This window comes from Amblyraja radiata, chromosome 12 (assembly GCF_010909765.2).
Source record: "Amblyraja radiata isolate CabotCenter1 chromosome 12, sAmbRad1.1.pri, whole genome shotgun sequence".
NCBI classification, from domain to species: Eukaryota; Metazoa; Chordata; class Chondrichthyes; order Rajiformes; family Rajidae; genus Amblyraja; species Amblyraja radiata.
Genome location: NC_045967.1, coordinates 2,186,238 through 2,208,168, shown reverse-complemented (window position 1 = coordinate 2,208,168; position 21,931 = coordinate 2,186,238). Strand labels below are relative to the sequence as shown.

The 21,931-nt window shown below is 45.7% G+C and overlaps 1 protein-coding gene across 2 annotated transcripts in view; it reads right to left on the bottom strand.

The window, feature by feature from the left end:
• LOC116978856 (probable G-protein coupled receptor 174) overlaps positions 1–12,246 on the bottom strand; it is a 46,983-nt gene extending 34,737 nt beyond the window's left edge. For both annotated transcript variants that reach the window (XM_033030102.1, XM_033030103.1), the window contains exon 1: positions 12,088–12,246. The gene's annotated coding sequence lies outside the window, so the exon portion shown is untranslated. The remainder of the gene's footprint in view (positions 1–12,087) is intronic.
• Between the last annotated feature and the right edge of the window lie 9,685 nt (positions 12,247–21,931).

Sequence of the window (21,931 nt, the reverse complement as noted above, 5' to 3'; positions counted from 1 at the left end):
TAATTTTGATAAATTGGCTGGAAAATAGAGAGATTTTTTTGATTGAATAGGTGGAACATTTAGAGCAGCAGGCATTTGATTGGCTAAGAAAGGGACACCGCAGCCACTAAAAGGAAGGTAAGATTTAGTGTAGTGACTGTGTTGGGGATAGAGCGCTGGGTTGAGGCCCAACTGCAAAACTGAGGCTTTGGCTCCAGGAGCTATGCTGAGAAGGATTGAGGAAACGACTGTTGAGCTCGCAAGTGAGTTTGTTTCAAGCCCGGTGGGGCAGCAAGAGAAAGCAGGGACTAAAAAAGAGCCGTTGGGATTAAATAAAGTAGGGGTGCAGCAAGAGAAAACCCACTCGGTCACATGGAGAAAATAAAAACTCTGTACAGACAGCACCCGTAGTCAGGATTGAACCCCTGTCTCTGGCGCTAAAAGGCAGCAATTCTACTGCTGCGCTAAAGTGCCACTCAGTTCAGTTTAGTTTATTGTCACACGTACAGCGGGACAGTGAAAAGCTTTGTTGCGGACTAACCAGTCAGCAGTAAACCATACATGATTACAATCGATCCATTTACAGTGTATAGATATATGATAAGGGAATAACATTTAGTGCAAGCTAAAGCCAGCAAAGTCCATTCAAGGATAGTCCGAGGATCACCAAAGAAGTAGATAGTAGCTCAGCACTGCTCCTAGGGTTTATAGTTCATTTATGGTTCCCAGGCTTTTCCTTGCAGCCTTTCTTTAGTAGAGGCACAACAGGAGCCACCCTCCAGTCTACCAGCACCTCGCCTGTGTCTATGATGATTAATACATCTCAGCCAAGGCTCCCACAATTACTTCGATATCTTCCCAAAGTATCCTTGGATATATCTGCTCAGGCCCAGGAGATTTATCTAACTTCATACGCCTTAGTATAGCCAGCACCACCTCGACCATAATCCAGTCTGTCCTCAAGACATCCCCATTAATTGTCCCAAGTTTCCCAATCTTCATGACTATCTCCATGGTATAAACAATGGAGAAATGCTCATTGTGAACCTTCCCCATCTCATGCGACTCCACAGACATGTCTGCTTTGGTTTCTGAGGGGCCCTTTCTCCATTTCCTGTATTATGCTCATAAAATCTCTTTGGATTGTCCTTAATATTATCTGGCAGAGCTATATCCAGCCCTATTTGCCTTCCTGATTTCCTTAAGTATGCTCCTGAGTTCCCAAATTATTCCAGGGATACACTTGATCCCAGCTGCCTATACCTGTCCCATGCCTCCTTTGTCCTGACCAAAGCCTCATTTTCTCTCATCCCCCAAGCTTCCTTACTCCCACCTGCCATGCCCTTCACTCTCACAGGAACATGCATGTCCTGAATTCTCGTCATCACTCTTTAAAAAAGCATTCCACTTTCCGGATGTTCTTTTGCCTAGAAACAACCTACCCAAATCAACTTCACTAATTCCCTCTCTAATACCCTCAAATCTAGCCTTTCCCCAGTTCAAAATTTTAACTGGGGCCACCCCTGTCTTTATCCATAGAGGGCCTGTCCCACTTTCCCAGGTCCTCTGCCGAGTTGAAAGGACCTTAAAAAAAAAAACTCAAGATTTTTGTGATCTACGAACTCCTCCTCCCGACTGTCTTTGTACTCGTGGACATTTTTTGTCAGGCTGGAAAAAATGTCCCGACTTACCTGATGCCCTAAGTACCTACGGCTGGCATAATATATCTACAGGCTCCTACGGCTTCCTACGGACTCGCTACGGATATTCTCCGAATTTGAATCAAGGGGAAAACTCGGGAGAATTTGTGAGTAACTCTGGAAAGTGGGACAGGCCCTTAACTATTTTAAAGCTAAAAGAACTGTGGTTGTTGGTCCCAAACAAATTCCCCACAGACACTACAGTTACTTGGCTTCCCATTCAACTAGGAGTACATCCAGCTTTGCCCTCTCACTTGTAGGGGCTTTACATATTGCTTGAGGAAACTTTCCTGAACACATTTGACAAATGTTACCTGTCTACAGCCTTGACACTAAGACAATCCTTCTCTATATTGGGACATTTAAACTCCCCTACCATCACAATCATATTGTCCTACAGCTGCCTTCAAAACCCCAGCATGTTTGTTGTTCTAATTCCTGTTGACTATACATTGGCCTATAATACACTCCCAACAAGTTGGTTATCCCCTTTTTACTTTTCAGATCCACCCATATAACATCACTGTATGAACCAATAGTATTATCATTTCAAAATCCTGCCACCCTCCTTAATCGGTAAAGCAACATCCCCTCCTCTTTTACCACAACCTCTATCTCACCTGCAGCACCTGTACCTGGAACATTAAGCTACCAGTCCTGTCCCTCTCTTCGCCTGGTTTAGTTTAGTTTAGCTTATTGTCACATGTTTTGTTGCGTGCTAACCAGGCAGCGGAAATACATGATTACAATCGAGTCATTCACAGTGTGAAGATACATGATAAGGTAAGAATGTTTAGTGCAAAGTGAAGCCAGCAAAGTCTGAAGAAGGATTTTGGCCCGAAACGTTGCCTATTTCCTTCGCTCCATAGAAGCTGCTGCACCCGCTGAGTTTCTCCAGCATTTTTGTGTACCTTCAATCAAAGATAGTCTGAGGGTCACCAAAGAGGTAGAAAGTAGCTCAGGACTTCTCCCCTCTCCGATGGGAGAGGGGAGAAGAGGGAGTGGCCAGGGTGCGACTCATCCTTGATCATGTTGCTGGCCTTGCCGAATCAGTGCGAGGTATAAATGGAGTCAATGAAAAGGAGGTTGGTTTGTGTGATGGTCTGGGCTGCGTACGCAATTCGCTGCAATTTCTTGCAGTCTTGGATGGAGCTGTTCCCAAATCAAGCCGTGATGCATCCTGATAAAATGCGTTCTATGGAGCATCTGTAATAATAATAATAATGGATGGGATTTATATAGCGCCTTTCTAATACTCAAGGCGCTTTACATCGCATTATTCATTCACTCCTCAGTCACACTCGGTGGTGGTAAGCTACTTCTGTAGCCACAGCTGCCCTGGGGCAGACTGACGGAAGCGTGGCTGCCAATCTGCGCCTACGGCCCCTCCGACCACCACCAATCACTCACACACATTCACACACAGGCAAAGGTGGGTGAAGTGTCTTGCCCAAGGACACAACGACAGTATGCACTCCAAGCGGGATTCGAACCGGCTACCTTCCGGTTGCCAGCCGAACACTTGGCCCATTGCGCCATCTGTCGTCTGTAGAAGTTGGTGAAAGTTATTGGGGACATGCCAAACTTCCTAAGCCTTCTAAGGAAGTAGAGGCATTGGTGTGCTTTCTTGGTCATTGTTTCATTATGGGAGGCCCAGGAGAAGTTGTTGGTGATATTGACTCCAAGGAATTTGTAGTTCTCAACCATCTCTACTTTGGTGCCGTCAATGCAAACTGGGGCTTCCTGAAGTCGATCACTATATCCCTTTGGCTTGCTGTCATTGGGAGAAAGGTTGCTGTGTCGACACCAGGACACGAGCTTCTCAATCTCCTTCCCCTAATCTGTCTCATCATTATTTGATATTCGGGTTACAATGGTGGTGTCGTCTATGAATTTGTAAGTTGAAAATATTTGTACGTTGCTGCACAATCGTGGGTGTACAACGAGGAAAGAAGGCGGCTGAGAACGTCCAGTATTGAGGATTATCGTGGAGGATGATTTGTTCACTCTCCTCACTGATTGGGGTCTGGTGGTCAAGGATCCAGATGCAGAGATGAGTGCTGACACCAAGTCCAACAAGTTTGGTGATGAGCTTGGATGATATAATGCTATTAAAGGCAGAGCTGTAGTCGATGAAGCTGGAGACTGACGTAGGTGTCTCTCTCATCCAGATGTTCCTGGGATGAGTGTAGGAATAGCGTGATAGCATCGGCCGTGGACCAGTTGTGGCAGTAGGTGAACTGCAGTGAGTCAAGCCCGCTGGGTTGACTGGATTTAATGCGTTTCACAACTAGTCTCTCAAAACATTTCATGATGGTGGATGTCAAGGCCATTGGACAGTAGTCGTTTAGGCACGAGGTCTTGCTTTTCTTCGGCATCGGGATGATGGTGGTCTTTAAGCCGGTGGGTACCTCAGAGCGGAGTAGGGAGAAATTAAATACTCCCGCTAGCTGGTCCACACAGCTACTAAGGACATGGCCAGGAGCTCTGTCTGGATCAGTTGCTTTTTGTGAGTTTACCCCCAGGAAAGTTGATCTAACCTCTGCTACAGGGCCAGGTGTCACCTCCCTGTTGGCCTTCTGTTCGAAGCGAGCATAGAAAGCGTTCAGTTCATCGGGTCAGGTCACACTATCACCAATAATGATGTTACTTTGCAGCCAGTTATCTTATTCAGACCTTGCCACATTCTCCGTATGTCTGAGTGATTATACTGGGACTCAAGTTTGTCCCGGTATTGTCTCTTGGCATCCTTGATGGATTTGCAGAGTTCATCACCGGCTTTCTTGCATCGCTCAGGGTCGTTTGACTTGTATGCAGTGGGCCTTATCCTGTGCATGTACCGCGCGGTTCATCCATGGTTTCCATTTGGGGTTTTTGTAATCATTTCTGTAATGGTTTCTGCGATGATTACAACATCCCAGTCACAGGTACCTATGCACGCCTGAGCTTCATCCACCTGAACCATCAGGCTCCTCACATTTTTAAAAATTGCAATTCAATCCAACAGTCTTTCTTTGCTCCCTGCCCTGCTCCTGCCTATCCTGTCCACTAAACTTTCTTTCATTACTGTCCATATGGACTCTCACCTGCCTCTGTCCTGCATTGAATCTACCTTCTCTGCCAATCTGGTTTAAATACTCCCAAGTAGTACACACAGAACTACCTGTCAGGATGTTGATTCCCCTCCAGTTCAGGTATAACCCGTTGCCCTTGTACAGGTCACCTCTGCCCCACAGGAGACCCCAATGGTCCAAAAATCTGAGTTCCTGCTCCCTGCACCAACTCATCAGCCAGGCATCCATCCATGCTATCTCCCTGTTGCTATTCTCACTAGCATGTGGCACCCAGAGTAATCCTGAGATCATTATCTTGTATATTTTATCCTTTTGCCTAACTCCCTAATATTCATTTTACAGGACCTCATCACTTCTCATACCCATGTGTTTTGTGCAACATGCACAATGACTCCTAGCTTGCAACAGCCCCTTTGTGAATGTCGTGTAGCTGTTGTGGCACCAGAGAGGCAACAAACCATTCTGGAGTCTCAATTGGTGCCACAGAATCTCCAGTCTCTCCCCCTAACTGATGGGTTTCCTGCCACTATGGCTGTGCCTGACATTACCCTTCCTCGCTGTGCCTTAGAGCCAAGCATGGAGCCACTGACCTCCCACTGCTGCTTAACCCAGGCGGGTCATTCCAATATCTGAAAGTTTTGTTCTGAAGGGGAATGGCACAGACGCCGCCTGCACTCTTTTCCTGCTGCCTATGCTGGTGGTCAACTATCTACTCTCTCCCACTACCTTAGACATGACCTCCTCGTTGTAGCTCCTATCTATGAACACCATGTAGGACAACATGGAGGCACAGCGGTAGAGTTGCTGCCTTATAGCGCCAGAGACCGGGTTCAAACCTGACTATGGGTGCTGTCTATACGGAGTCTGTACGTCCCCCCCGTAACCATGTGGGTTTTGTCCGAATTCTTCGGTTTCCTGCCACACTCCAAAGACGTACAGGTTTGTAGGTTAATTGGCTTGGTATAAGTGTAAATTGTCCCTAGCGTGTGTAGGATAGTGATAACGTGTGCGGGTCGGTGCGGACTCGGTGGGCCGAAGTTGCCTGTTTCCGTGCTGTGTCTTTAAACTAAACTAATTGAAAGTAAACTAAACTATGGATCTACTCAGTCTCAACTTTCTGCCATCCATTGACATTGAGCCATAGACAAGAAACCAAATGAACAAAAATATCTAATTTTTAATATGCAATGTCAAACCTTTGAACTGTGACTTGCAATTGCATATTTGTCCATGCCCTTGGGGCCTGAAGTTAATGATGAGACAATTTTTATTATTTAGAAGCTCATTAATCTCCAGCATAAATTCCCTTCCAACCATCATTGTAACTATTTTTCTCGTGTCATTGTCCCTCTATTAATTGAAAATCTGGCCAATACATTTGTTTACAAATTAGCAATAAGAATGCACATCCGTTGTGGGTCAGTGAATGGAAATTGCTGTAACTTAGTTGTAAAATGTTTTTGTGGGGCCAACCAGAATGTATTAACTCTGTGACCACCAACTTTACATACTTAATGTACATTCACAATTGTAATCTGACATTTTTATGAATCACACAAACAAACTTCCCTTCCATTGACTCCATTTATACCTCGCACTGCCTAGGCAAGACCAGCAGCATAATCAAGGACGCGTCACACCCTGGCCACTCCCGCTTCTCCCCTCTCCCATCGGGCAAAAGGTATAGAAGTGTGGAGACACACACCTCCAGATTCAGGAACAATTTCCTCCCAGCTGTTATCAGGCAACTGAATCATCTTACCACAACCAGAGAGCAATCCTGAACTACTAACTACCTCATTGGTTACCCTTGGACTATTCTTGATCGGACTTTGCTGGCTTTACCTTGCACTAAACGTTATTTCCTTATCATGTATCTATACACTGTAAATGGATCGAATGTAATCATGTATTGTCTTTCTGCTGACTGGTTAGCACGGAAAAGCTTTTCACTGTACCTCGGTACACGTAACAATAAACTAAACTGATAATGTAATCTTATTTATCAATTTAGTAATTTGTATTTAGCGTGTTACTTGTTGTATTAAATAAGGTGCATTTTAAAGAATGTTACTTGTGTGTCATGATTATCCTTCATCCATAATCTTTATTTGATTTGATAAATTAGAGAGGTTAAATTACAATGAGAACACAAAGTACTTGTGCTATAACTCCAGGATAAGCGCTCAACTAAGAAAACCAAGCCCAAAGCCAAATTATTATCTAACTATCGAACTAAATATATCAACTTACAATAAATAACTCAGTATGCAAAAGACAGCTGCCCACATATTAACTAGCTGTTAAAAAAACTAATCCTGTATATGTAAGTATATAATTGGCGTTATCACGTGGCATCTCCCTTCACTGTGCAGGGCTGGTCCTGACATCGCGCGGGGCTCCGAAATTCCTGCAGTGTCTGAAAATATCGCGCGCCTACGGCCTGTCCGCACGCAGGCACATTGCGGTCGTACGCAGCATCTTGCGTTTTTGTCGTATACAGCATCATGACGGCATACACAGCATCTTGACGGCGTACGCCTAGCGCGTGGCGTTGCACGATGACGTCACCGCCCGGCGTGGCATTGCGTGATGACGTCACTGCCCAACGCTGTGCGATGCCCAAATTCAGTCGGCCCGCCTCCTGCCCAGCTGATTGGTCAGCATCACACAAATGATGTCACGCGCGAACTTAGCGCATACTTAGCGCGTACTTAGCCCGTACTTAGCCCGTACTTCACGTGAACTCCACTTCCGTTTGGTCGCGCCAAACGCACGCAATCGCATGCAAGTGGGACAGGCCCTTTGGGCCCACAGCACCTCAGGAACGCTCAACAGTTGGTTCTGGTGTCCCAGAACAGATATCGGAAAGGATTGTAAGACTGGTGGAGATATCAGAGACAGGGATGGTAAAACTTAACTAAAGGTTTTGAAATGTATGAAAAAAGTTTGAACTTCCATTTCTTAATTCAATTCAATTCAATTCAATGGCCCTTTATTGTCATTCAAACATTTTTAGGTTTGAACGAAATTTCGTGCCTGCAGTCATAACAGCAAAAAAAAACAACAAAACCCACAATTAACACAGTTCCACATAAACATCCATCACAGTGAATCTCCAAACACCTCCTCACTGTGATGGAAGGCAAAAGTCTTATCTCTTCCTTGTGCTTTGTTCTCCTAACTGCAACGTCAAGGCGATTGTGGCTCCCGATGTTAAAGCCCCCGGCGGGCGATAGTAAGTCCCGCGGCTGTTTAAGCCACGCCGGGCGATGTAAGCCCCTGCTTCGGGCCGATTCAAACCCCTCGATTCGGGCGGGAGAAGTTGCCATTGCAGGAGCTCCCCGAAAATCGGTCTCCCACCAGGGACCTGTGAGCTCCCGTCTCCACCGTCCACAGGGCCTGCGGACGAACCTACGAAGCTCCGAAGTCGGGTGCAGCTGCAGCGCCAACACAGCTACGAAGTCAGCCTGCTCCGCAATGGTGAGTCCGCAGGCTCTATGGCTGGAGCCCTCAGGTCGATTCCGGATGGAGGCCGCCAGCTCCACGATGTTAGGCCCCAACGACAACGGAGACACGACAAGGGAAAAGTCGCGTCCCCCGTTCAGGGAAGAGATTAAAAAGTTTCCCCCAGACCCCCTCCCCCCGCCCCCTCACATATACACAGCTAAAAATAAACCAAAAACATATGCTAACAGGACAAAAAAAAAGAAAAAAGACAGACGAACTGCAGGCAACCGCTGCCACAAGGCACCACCAGTTCTCCATGACCTGGTCCAATCAGCTAGGTCAGGTGGCACAGTCAAGTAAGTCAGAATACACACAGGGCAGCACAGTGGCACATCAGTAGAGTTGCTGCCTTACACCACCAGAGACCTGGCTTCGATCTTGCCTATGGATGTTGTCTGAATGGAATTTTACATACTCCCTGTGACCATGTGGGTTTTCTCCGGGTGCTCCGGATTCCTCCCACATTCCAAAGATGTGCAGGTTTGGAGGTTAATTTGCTTCTGTAAATTGTCCCTAGAATGTAGGATAGAACTAGTTTACTAGATTGTCGGTTGGTGCAGACTTGGTAGGCCGAAGGACCTGTTTCCACGCTATATCTCTAAACTGAACTAATATAACAGAAATGATGATCAGATTCAGATTCAGATTCAGATGATAAGGCTGGAGGGGCAGTTATGAGAAGAAAAAAATGCTACATTGGGAAAATAAGTGTAAAACATCCTTTCCTCTGATCTGCCTGCAGATTCACGTCTGAGCATCTGACCATTTTATTCTTGTTAAATTAATAAAGCATTGCAATGAGATACCTTGTTATTTTCCTAAAATACCCAAGTCCAATATGTGAAATGTCTCCTCCTAGAACAGACATGCCATTCCAGAATCAATCTGGTGAACCTTCACTTCACTTCCTCTATTGCATAGGAGGGTAGACCTACACAATATTCCAGATGATGTATTATTTGATCTCCATCTTCTCTTATGCTCTTGCAATCAAGGCCGGATTACCATTTGCCTTCCTACATGTTTGCTAAACCTGCATGTTAACTTACAGCGGTTCATTTTCAAGAACCCCAAGTCTCATTCAGCATCAACTATCTCCAATTCTGTTTTTCTCCCACGGTCAACACCTCGCATGTTTCCACATTCTGTGCACCATACCCTTCCCCATTCCCTTATTCTGTCTGTCCATAACTTCTCAAAGTTTCTCTACATTGTCATCCCAACCCAAACTGCCACTAAGCTTTGCATCTCCTCATCGTGTGGAGAAGGTAGTTTCTGTCATTGCAAATGTTGCTTTCTAGTGAACTTGCCCTTCCATCTCTTCAAGGCCGGGTATAATTTGTTATATAGAAACATAATATTCTGGTAACATTCAGCAGTTCAGGCAACGTCTGTCAAAAGAGAACCAAAGTTTCCAGGTTGAGACACTTCCACCACAACTGGAATAATGAAAATGTCCAAGTTCTGATGAAAAGTCTTTCACCTGCAAGTTTCACTCAACTTCTCTTTCAACAAATCTGCTAAGTGTGATCAGGATATTTTTAATTTTGATCTCAAGAGTTCTGCAGTGTTTTGATTTTAGTTTTTGTTTAGTTTAGAGATACAGTGCAGAAACAGGCCCTTTTTCCCACCGAGTCTGCACCGACCAGCGATCCCTGGACATTAACACTATCCTACACACACTAGGGACACTTTACATTTATACCAAGCCAAATAACCTGTACGTCTGTAAATAACATGTGGAGGGAAACCAAATATCTGGGAGAAACCCCACGCAGGTCATGGGGAGAATGTACAAATTTCGTAAGGACAGCACCCGCTTTCAGGATTGAACCAGTGTCTCTGGCACTGTAAAGCAGTAGCTGTACTGCTACGCCACTGTGCAGATAGTTCTTTTCTAGGACACTGTGCCCAAATATTGAAATGTTCATAGAGTCACAGAATGATATTATATTAAAATGAGCCCACCGAGTCCATGCTGACCATCAACATATTTACACTAATCCTGTATTAATATCACTTTTTCATTCTCCCCACATTCTCATCATCTCCCCCCTGATTCTACCATACACCTTGGGACAATTACGGTGTCAAATTAATCTATCACTTCTTTCAGCTATGGACGGAAATCCATCTGATCTCAGGGAAATTGTGCACACTCCACACAGACAGCATCCAATGATGGATTTGAGCCCAGGTCTCTAGTGCTGAGAGGCAGTGGTTGTACTAGTTACACTGCTTTGATGCCCAAGATATGGTCTGACCAAGGCTCTTTGCTTTTCAAACTTGTATTTGTTGGTGGTGAAGGAGCACAATTTTACCTTGTAACAGCAATACATTTCATCCTGATTTGGATCCCTTATCATGGAAAACATCGCAGCAAAGATAACTTGCCATTGGAGGCATAAACATTAATATGGAGATAGGGTGATTATCGACCGCATTGTGTCCTATTAAAAGGTGGCCAAGTTCCATGACACCCACATATGCAAAGTGTGTGCTTCTGCAATCAGATGTACAAAGTTGCCGAGTGTGGATTCAGTAAAGCATCGAAAGCCATCTGCATTTGAATGTTTGGTTTCTCTTGATCATTAACACAATCATTTCCCTCACTTCCCATTGCAATCTGTTTGTTACCATAACTACTATTTTGATATAGTCATCATAAGATTTTTAGATCATGTGATTAGGCCATTCGGCTCATCGTCGACTCTGCCATTCAATCGTGACTCCCTCCTAACCCCATTCTCCTGCCTTCTCCACATTACCTCTGACAACCGTACTAATCAAGAATCTATCTCTGCCTTAAATATGTCCACTGACTTGGTCTCCACAGCCTTCTGTGGCAAAGAATTCCAGAGTTTCATCACCCTCTGATCAAAGAAATTATTCCTCATCTCCTTCGTCCTTGAATTCTGAGGCTATGACCTCTAGTCCTAGACACTCCCACTAGTGGAAACATCCTCTCCACATTCACTCTATTCAAGCCTTTCACTATCCTTTACGTTTCAATGAGGCCCCCCCTCATTCTTCTAAACTCCAGCGAGTATATGCCCAGTACCGTCAAACACTCATTATATGTTAACCTGCTAATTCCTGGGATAATTCTTGTAAACCTTCTCTGGACCCTCTCCAGAGCCAGCACATCCTTTCTCAGATATGGTGGCCAAAATTGCTCATAATACTCCAAATGCGGCCTGACCAGCGCCTTATAGAGCCCCAGCATTACAACCCTGTTTTTTTGTATTCTGTCCCTCTTGAAATAAATGCTAGCATTGGGTTTGCATTCGTTTATATAACGTTTATACAATAGAATATTTCACTGATTATACTGCTCTATGATGTAAGGCTCCTTATTTCCTCCTAACTTCTGACAAACTCATGGTGACTAATGTTTCCCCTTTGAGCAGTATTCGTTGTTAACGTGGACTGTTCCGGAATAGAATCTGACAGATTCTACTGCAGCCTTTGGATGAACAGATCACAGTCCATTTTCCTTCACAAATGGTCCACATCGGGTTTCCACAGCCGCTTGTTTTTTTCCCCCCTCAACATCTTTCCCCGGTGTCTCCACATCACTGGCATTTCCGTGTTGAAAGATTAAGGGTTGAAACCCTTCAAGAGATTTAGGGTTCATCTTTTAACCCTAAACATTTAAGGGTGAAAACCCTTAACCCTTTCGATTAAGGGGTTGAACCCATAGCATATCGCATTACTTCAAAGGCCTTGGTAATGCGGCGGACTTGTTCGTGAACACAATGCTGCTACATTTCCAAGGGTCGAACATGCAAGTTTCGTACATATTCCCCACTGAGAACACTTACCCGCCGCGGTCAACTGTTGAAACATGTCGCGAGTGTGATCTGCTATCAAGACTTCAACTGATGTAACAGTAATTCGGCCACCAGACCAGCGAAGGTGCGGTTCTGTTCGAAGCGAAGCTGCGTGGACTGTGTAAAGCCTGTACATTTTACATTTCCGTTTTTTTTTTCCACTCGGCTTGTGTTTGCGGTGGTTTTTTTTATGTAAATGAAGTCTGCAAGCGGCGGGGGATTTCTTTGCCTGCTGGTAAACTGGAGAGCGGGCAGTTTCGGCAGGGTGTTGTTGAAATGTGTTTGAACTTCTGGGGGTTTCACAGAACACAACGAAATGCGGGCGTCCAAGTTGCCAACGAGAGCATCTGCACATATTCAGCTCCCTGCTCAGTCATACAGCATGGAAACAGGCCCTTCCGCCTACTAGCCCACGCCGACTAACATGCCCCATCCACACAAGTCCCAACTCTGCATTTGGCCCATATTCCTCTAAACCTTTCCTATCCATGCACCTGTCCAAATGTTTTTTTTTTAAACGTTGCATAGCACCTGCCTCAACTACCTTCTCTGGCAGTTGGTTCCATAAACCCACCACCTTTTGTGTCAAAACAAAATTGTCCCTCAGGTTCCTATTAAATAGCCCCCCCAGGACACAAGGACCCAAGCAGTCGTTCCAGGTGCGACAGAGGTTCACCTGCATCTCTTCCAACCTCATCTATTGCATCCGCTGCTCTAGATGTCAGCTGATCTACATCGGTGAGACCAAGCGTACGCTTGGTGATCATTTCGCCGAACACCTCCGCTCGGTCCGCATTAACCAACCTGAACTCTTGGTGGCCTTGCACTTCAACTCCCCCTCCCATTCCGTATCCGACCTCTCTGTCCTGGGCCGCCTCTATGGCCAGAGTGAGCACCACCGGAAATTGGAAGAACAGCACCTCATATTCCACTTGGGGAGTCTGCATCCTGGTGGCATGAACATTGAATTCTCCCAATTCTGTTAGCCTTTACTGTCTCCTCCCCTTCCAATCTCTCCCTCAGCCCTCGGGCTCCTCCTCCTCCTTTTTCCTTTCTTCTCTCTCCCCCCCCCCCTCCCCCCATCAGTCTGAAGAAGGGTTTTGGCCTGAAATGTTACCTATTTCCTTCACTCCATAGATGCTGCTGCACCCGCTGAGTTTCTCCAGCTTTTTTTTGTGTACCCCCAGCATAAACTAATGTCCTCTGGTTCTTGATTGCCCTACTCTGGGTAAAAAACTGCACATTTACCAAATCTATTTCTCCTATGATCCTATAGACCTCTATACGATCAGATCCCATCCTCCTGTGCTCCAAGGAATAAAGTCCTAGCCTGCTCAACCTCTTACTCTAGCTCAGTCCCTCCAGTCCAAGTGGCATCTTCGTAAATCTTCCCTGCGCCCTTTCCAGCTTAACATCGTTCCTCTAACAGGGTGACGAAAACTGAACACAACACGTATAGTGGCCTCACCAATGTCATAAAGTCATAAGGTCATAAGTGATACGAGTGGAATTAGGCCATTTGGCACATCAAGTCTACTCCCACCATTCAATCATGGTTGGCCTATCCCTCCCTCCTAACCTCATTGTCCTGCCTTCTCCCCATAACCGCTGACACCTGTACTAATCTATCTATCTCTGCCTTAAAAATATCCACTGACTTGGCATCTACAGCCTTCTGTGGCAAATAATTCCATAGATTCACCACCCTCTGACTAAAGAAATTTCTCCTAATTTCTCCTCATTTCCTTCCTAAAAACAATGTAATGCACAACTATAAAACAACTTCCCAACTTCTATACTCAATACTCTGACTAATGAAGGCTTGTATGCTGAAAGGATTTTTGACCAACCCATCTATCTGCGATGCCACTTTTAACAAATGATGTACCAGCACTCCTAGATCACTCTGCTCAACGACATTCACCAGGGCCCTGCCATTCACTGTGTATGTTTTGCTCTGGTTAGACTTCTCAAAATGCAACACCTCAAATGTATGTGCATTAAACTCCATCAACAATCCCTCAGCTGATCTGCCCAACTGATCAATATCCTGCTGCAATTTTTGACAACCATCTTCACTATCTACAATACAACCACTTTAGTGTCATCTACAAACTTGCAAATCATGCCTTGCACCTTTTCATCCAAATCATTGATATAGATGACAAACAGCAATGGGCCAAGCATCGAACCCCGAGGCACACCACTGGTCACCGGCTTCCAGTCCAAAAAACAACCTGCCATCATCACCCTCTGCTTCCTTCCATGAAGTCAATTTTCCACCCATTCGGCTATCTCTCCTTGGATCCCATGCAATCTTATGCCCCTGTCCCACTTAGGAAACCTGAACGGAAAACCATGGAGACGATGCACCCTGCCCAAGGTTTCCATGCGGTTCCAGGAGGTTGCAGGTGGTTGCCGGAAGTTGCAGGTAGTGGAAGCAGGTAGGGAGACTGACAAAAACCTCCGGGAACCTCACGGAAACCTTGGGTGGGGCGCAAAGTCTCCAGAGGTTTCCGTTCAGGTTTCCTAAGTGGGACAGGGGCATAACCTTCCAGAACAGCCTACCATGCAGAACATTGTCAAATTCCTTGCTGAAATCCATATATACAACGTCGACAGCTCTGCCTTCATCAAACATTTTGGTCACATCATCGAAATTAATGAGACATGACCTCCCACGTACTGACTATCCCTAATCAGTCATTGTCCATCTACAGTAAATGCATGTACAGTATATCTTAACCCTCAGAATACTCTCTAGTAGCTTTCTGACCACAGATGTTAACCTCACTGGTGTGTAGTTCCCAGATTTGTCCCTACAGCCCTTCTTGAATAGAGAAACATTTGCCAGTCTCCAGTCTTCTGGCACCTCATCAGTATTTGTTGATGACTCATAGATCTCAGTCAGGGCTCCTGCAATTTCCTCTCTAACTTCCCAGTGTCCTCGGATATATCTGAGATTTGTCTGCCTTCATACGCAGCAAGACCATCTGCACCTCTTCTACTGAAATACTGACTGCTCTCAAGATAGTCCCAGTGATTGCCCCGGGTTCCTCAGTTCTCATGTCTTTCTCTATGGGACAAACAGTGGAGAAATATGCATTGAGGACCTTGCCCGTCTTCTGTGGCTCTGTGCACCACTTTGATTCCTGAGCGGTCCCACTCTCTCTCTGGTCACTCTTTTTTCCTCTATGTACTTATAAAATATCTAGGGATTATCTTTAATAGTGCAGGTAAATGGGACTAGGGGAAAATAAGTGTTCGGCACGGACTTGAAGGGCCGAGATGGCCTGTTTCCGTGCTGTAATTGTTATATGGTTATATGGTTAATGCTATCTGCCAGAGTGATCTCCTGTAGTTTTATTAGCCTTCAGATTTTGATTTTTAGATTGCTCCTAAATTCCTGAAACTCTTCCATGGATACACTTGATCCTAGTACCTGTCCCATGTCACCTTCTTGCTCCTGACCAAAGTCTCAATTTCCCTCTTCATCCAAGCTGATCATCATTGTTCAAAAATCTCTATCAGATTTATGAGCCACAATCTCCCTTGTCTAAAGCTGTGCTGACTATACCTAATCAGCCATTATCCATCTAAATGCATGTATACTTATCCCTCAGAATACGCTCTAGAAACATTCCGACCACAGATGTTAGACTCACTGGCCTATGGTTCAGAGGCTTTTCCCTGCAGCCCTTCTTAAATTGAGGCACTACATTTGCCCCCCTCAGTCTTCCAGCACCTCACCCTTATTTAATGATAACTTAAAATCTCAGACAGGGCACCTGCAATTTCCTCTCTGGCTTCCCACAGTGTCCTCAGATATATCTGATCAGGCCCAGGAGATTTGTCTATCCTCATACAATTCAGGACCTTCCACATCTCCTTGACTGCCCCAAGCTCCCCACTCCACATATCTTTCTTCGCCGTGCAAACAAAGGGGGAATACTCACTGACGATCTTGCTCATCTCCTGAGGCTCCAAACTCTTTGATTCCTGAGGGGCCCCGATTCTCTCTCTAGTTCCCTTTTTCCTTTACTGTACTTTAAAATCCCTTACGATTATCCTTAACAATATCTACCAGAATGATCTCCTGTCCCCTTTTTGCCCTTCTGATTTCCTTTTTTAGAGTAATCCTCAGATCCCAAAACTCTCCCAGGGATACACTTGATCCCAGCTGCTTATACCTGACCCATGCTTCCTTCTGACTCTTGACCAGAACCGCAATTTCTCTTGTCATCCCTGCTTCCTTACGCTCACCTGCCTTGCCCTTCACTCTAACAGGAACATGCATGCCCTGAACTCTTGTCAGCGCACTTTCACAAATACCCCACTTTCCTGATGTTCCCTTTCCTTCATACAACCTGCTCCAATCAACTTGAGAATGTCCTGTCTAATCCCTTCAAAGTTGGCCTTGCCCTATTTAGAATTTTTAATTATTGACCCACCCCGTCTCCTTCCATTATTTTCTTAAACCTGCTAGAACAGTGGTCGCTAGTCCCAAAAGGCTCACTTCATCCATTTGCTCCTCCCAATTTCCTAAGACCAGATCAACCATTGGCCTCTCCTGTGTCTGGCCCTCGACATATTACGAGGACATTTTCCTGAACACATTTGACAAATTTTGCCCCATCTGAAGCTTTTGCACCATGACATTCACAGTCAATATTGGGAAAGTTAAAATCCTCTATGACATCCTTGTTCATTCTGGAGCTGTCTGCAATATCCTGGCATATTTGCTCTTCTAATTCCCATTGACTATTTGGGGGCCTGTAGTAAACTCCCAACAAAGTGATCACCCCTTTCCTATTTCTCAGCTTCACCCATATAACCTCTCTGGTAAAAACATTAGTAATGTCATCTCTGACCACTGTCATGACACCTTTCTTAATCAATAATTCAATGCCCTTCCTCTTTACCCCCATGTCTATCTCTCCTGAAACATCTGTACCCTGGAACATTGAGGTGCTGCTCCTTCCCCTCTCTTTACCAGGTTTCTGCAATGGCTACAAAGTCCCAGTTGGCTGTCCACACTCTGAGTACCTATTCACATCTGCCTTATCCATCAGGCCTCTTGCATAAAAATAAGTGGAATTCAAATCAACAGCCTTTTTCACTCAATTCAAATCAACTGCCTATTCTGTTCACTGAGCTTTCTTTCATTACCATCCATATCGATTTCTTCTCACCTGTCTTGGTCCTGCATAGGATCCCACCCCCTGCCAATCTAGTATAAACCCATGTAACAATGTACCCTGCCTGCCAGGGTATTGGTTCCCCTCCAGTAAAGGTACAGGTCACCTATGCCCCAGAAGAGATCCCATGGTCCACAAATCTGAATCCCAGCTCCCTGCACCAACTCCTCAGCCACACATTCATCCCCCTTGTCTTCCTGTTCCCACCCTCACTAGTATGTGGCAGTGGATGCAACCCAGAGATCACTATGCTGAAAGCCCTACTTTTTAGCCATTTACCTAACTCCCTATACGCGTATTGCCATATCTCATTCCTTTTCCTACCAATGTCATTTGTGCCAAGATGCCCAACAACTTCCAACTGTTCAACCTCCCCCTTGAGAAGTGTGGGAAGTAACTGCAGATGCTGGTTTAAACCGAAGATAGACACAAAAAGTTGAAGTAACACAGCGGGTCAGACAGCATCTCTGGAGAAAAGGAATAGGTGATGTTTTGGGTCGAGACTTTTCTTCAGACTGAAAACGTCACCTATTTCTTTTCGCTGGAGATGCAGTCTGACCCGCTGAGTTACTCCAGTTTTTGTGGTTATCAGAACGTTGCCTGGATTGGAGTGTATTAACTATAAGAAGAGGCAGACAAAATTAAATTGTTTTCACTGGAGCATCAGAGGCTGAGGGATAAACTGCCAGAGGTTTATAGAGTTATGAGAGATATGGATAGGGTAGATAGTCAGTCTTTATCCAAGGAGAGAAATATCAAACACAAGATGGCATAGCGAAATGTCACCTATTCTGTTTTCCAGAGATGCTGTCTGACCTGCTGAGTTACTCCAGCTTTTTGCATCTATCTCCCCCTTGAGGATGTCATGCAGCCACTCTGCTATGTCCTGGGCCCTGGTACCAGAGAGGCAGCTCATCATCCTGGAGCCACAGCTTCTCCTGCCTGCACCTCTAAAGAGTCACGTACCATGATGTATCTCCCTGACGTCCCCCTACACTGCTGAGCCTCAGAGCCAGTGTCAGTGCCTCTGCCCTGCCTGATTCTGCTGTTGAACAGTGCTATGTCCCACCCCCACCCCCACCCCACCTCTCCCCAATCCCCCACCACCACCCCTAAGCTATTTTCTTTCCTTGTGGTCAACCACCTACTTTGTTTGTGGACCTTGGGCATGACGGCCTCGCTATATGTCCTGTCCAAGAAGCTCTCATTCTCCCGGATGGTCCCAAGGTCATCCAACGGCAACCCCGCTAACCCTACCGCGGTCTTGAAGGAGGTGCACATGGACACAGTACCCACAGGGGTAGTAGTCATGCTGTTTAACTTCACCATGCAAAGGAGGCAGCGCCGCGTTCATCAGACAGAGCCATTAACAAGGATGTCCAGATCCAGACTGGACAGTGTGTTTGTTACAAGATGTTACCACAACCGAACGGGGACGTCAATCTGCAAGTATCTCAGTTGTGTTAACCGGACCATTTTCAGAAGATAGACAAGAAATGCTGGAGTAACTCAGCGCGTCAGGCATCATCTCTGGAGAGAAGGAATGGGTGACGAACTCGGAACATCATCCATTCCTTCACTCCAGAGATGCGGCCTGTCCCCTGAGTTACTCCAGCATTTTGTGTTTACGGTGTAAACCAGCATCTGCAGTTCCTTCCTGCAATGGACCGTTTTTCTAAGCGCAAAGTCCTTACCACCGACCCGGCTGCAGGCGGGTTTCCCAGCTGTGAGTTTTCTTGTCCATGTAACTCTCCCATTCACATGGAAATGTTGCCACTGGTGAATCTTCTCGTCTTGGTTATCACTGTTCTATATTAGTACTTTAAACTGTAGGATCATGCTTCTTTCCATCGGATCAGGCTTTGGCAGTCGCCAGTCGGGAAGTGATGTGCTCGGGTGGCTGCTTATCACCCACAGGGACGTCCAGTTTCGCTTTAGACGGCTTTGCTGCAAGGCGGATCACCACCAACAACAACAACAAAAAACACACACACAGTACGTTCCGGCCGTTCTTGTTACACGCCGTGGCATTGTGAAGAAGGCATGATGAGTAATGCTGAGAATCCCAAGCGAGAGGGTTGGGTCGATTCAGTTGCAGTTCAGCAGTCGGTGAGAATAAAAACTAGCGTGTTTAGGGAGGAAAGGGAGAGGCGGTGTAGCTATGCATATGAAAGAGAACTTCTTTAGATTTACATTGAGTCGAAAGAAAAATAAACCATCTATTGCCCATTAAATCGATTGGAAATTAGTGAAAGGGAATTGAAGGGAGAACCAATTAGACAAATGGACGAGGTAGGAATTAGGTGATGGATACTAATCGCGGAAGATTTCAACCAGCCTCTAATAATCAACCTTTAACAGTGAGCCGTAACAGTAACATTTCTTTCTCATTCGGAACTCCCATCAAGAAATTATAAGCATGATAAACAGTATAGCGTAAGGTGTGTGTAGGATGGAACTGCTGATGCTGGTTTAAACCGAAGATAGATACAAAATGCTGGAGTAACTCAGCGGATTAGACAGCATCTCTGGAGAGAAGGAATAGGTGACTTTTGAGGTCCAGACCGTTCGACACAATATTCTTCCCACCCTGCTTCCTGTAAAGAGTTTATCCCCTACTCCCAATTTCTCCGTCTACGCCGCATCTGCGCCTAGGATGAGGTCATCGGTGATGTCCTCATTCTTTAGGAAAGAGGGTTCCCCTCTTACATTATACATGAGGCTCTCACTTGCGTCTCCTCGAAATCCCGCAGCTCCCTCTTGCTCCCCCCCCCCCCCCCATTGGTAACAAGGACAAGGTCCCCATTGACCTCACCTCCCACCCCATCAGCCGTCACATACAGCATATAATCCTCCAACATTTTCGCCACCTCCAAAGGGATCCCACTACTGGCCACATCTTCCCATCTCCACCCCTTTCTGCTTTCCGAAGAGACCGTTCCCTCCACAACTCCCTTGTCAACTCGTCCATTCCCACCCAAACCACCCCCTCCCCAGGTACTTTCCCCTACATCTGCAGGAGATGCAACGCCTGTCCCTTTACCTCCCCCTCGACTCCATCCAAGGACCCCGACAGTTTTTCCAGGTGAGGCAGAGGTTCACTTGCACCTCCTCCAACCTCGTCAACTCCTGTACATCGGCGAGACCAAGCGTAGGCTTGGCGATCGTTTCGGTGAACATCTCCGTTCAGTTCGCCTTAACCTACCTGACCTCCCGGTAGCTGAGCACTTCAACTCCCCCTCCCATTCCCAATCTGACCTATCTCACCTGGGCTTCCTCTATTATCAGAGTGAGGCCCAGCGGAAATTGGAGGGACAGTACCTCATATTTTGCTTGGGTAGCTTAGACCCCAGCGGTATGAACATTGACTTCTCTAACTTCAGATAGCCCTTGCTTTCCCTCTCTCTCCATCCCCTCCCCTTCCCAGTTCTCCCACCAGTCTTACTGTCTCCGACTACATTCTATCTTTGTCCCCCTACTCCCCTGACATCAGTCTGAAGAAGTCTCGACCCGAAAGGCCACCCATTCCTTCTCTCCAGGGATGCTGCCTGTCCCACTGAGTTACTCCAGCATTTTGTGCCCACCAACAATATTCTAGGGGTTTACTTGATTTCAGTCTTTTGTGCTCAAAGCCTCTGCTGATGAATGGCCAATACTGTTTGCTATTCTAATTGCTGAAGAAGGGTCTCGACCCAAAACATCACCTATTCCTTTTCTCCAGAGATGCTGCCTGACCTGCTGAAGTATTCCAGCACTTTGTGTTCTTTTGTCCCTTAAAATTACCCTGCCATTGCTGAGAGCAATTAGAATAGCAAACAACATTGGCCGTTTATTGCCAGAGGCTTTGAGCACGAAAGACTGAAATTAAGTGGAGCTCTGGAATATTGTGAGGAGGTCTGATATCCCCGATGGATTGAAGGATATGATTGTATATTTATTGGTGTTTGGGCAGTGAATGTGCTTTTTGTTGCCCTATGAGAAGAGATTAAAGAGATTAGGTCAATAGTTTAGTTTAGAAATACAGTGTGGAAACTGGCCCTTCGGCCCACTGAGTCCACCCTGACCCTGCACTCTAATGCTATCCTACACACTAGGGACAATTTTCAATTATACCAAGCCAATTAACCTACAAACCTGTAGGTCTTTGGAGAAAGACTGGGACTTACTTATCTACTTACTGGGATATAGACCACAGATTAATATAGCACAGAAATAGACTTTTTAACACATTCAATCCCATTTGCCTGCTCATCTCTGGGCACCTAATAAATTCTGTCCCATTTAAGCCCCTGGCACTTGGGAGGTCCTAGTCAATAGAGTCATAGTCATACAGCACGGAAACAGGCCCATCAGCCCAGCTTACCCATGCCAACCAAGGCCATCAACACTAGTCCCACCTGTCTGTGTTTAGTCCATATACCTCTAAATCTTTCCAATCCACATATCTGCCCAAATGTCTTTTAAATGTTGTTATAGTTTCTGCCTCATTTACCTCCTCCAGAAGCTCATCCCATACACCCAGCGCCCCAACAATATTGGGGAAATTAAAGCCACATTGCTGCCATTTCTATAATGTGCCTGCATTATGTGCCCCAGTAGATCTTTGGGACATCTGTAGTATAACTCCATCATCATAA